Here is a 490-nt window from a genome sequence, read left to right as displayed (position 1 = left end):
GGCTCTAATTTGATTGTTTAGAACCTCGGCTTGATATAAACATTTCCTTTTAAAATAATTGACAATCCAAAACTTAACAAATTGATACTCTTAAGCCTAAGATCAGTATCTTAGAAGAAAAATAGATTTAAACCCTAAGCAATGCCCAATCTTGAACACCATCTCAATATCCTATTTGAACTGTCCGTTGAAGCCAACCCTAAATCAATTAGATTCTTTTACCTGAGCTCCATAATCTGATTTGCTAAGTGATAAAATGGATTTCGAATTGCTTAAAGTTGAAAGTGGATATATCTTGCATTTAGATTAGTTTTTGGGTTCTCAATCCATGAAGAAGATGGATTTCAAGGTTAGTTATAGGTTAAATCCGCAAGATTTGAATTCCAAAAACACGCCTAGGCCGAATAGGATTTATCATCAAGAATATGATGGATGAAATGATTGAGAGAGAGTAGCATTAAGAGAGAGAGAGAGAGATACCAAGTGAATG

The sequence above is a fragment of the Amborella trichopoda genome, chromosome 2 (assembly GCF_054954075.1).
Source record: "Amborella trichopoda isolate Santa Cruz 75 chromosome 2, AtrichopodaSantaCruz75HAP2 v2.0, whole genome shotgun sequence".
Taxonomy (NCBI): Eukaryota; Viridiplantae; Streptophyta; class Magnoliopsida; order Amborellales; family Amborellaceae; genus Amborella; species Amborella trichopoda.
The sequence above is the reverse complement of the archived record's forward strand: the minus strand, read 5'-3'. Positions refer to the sequence as shown.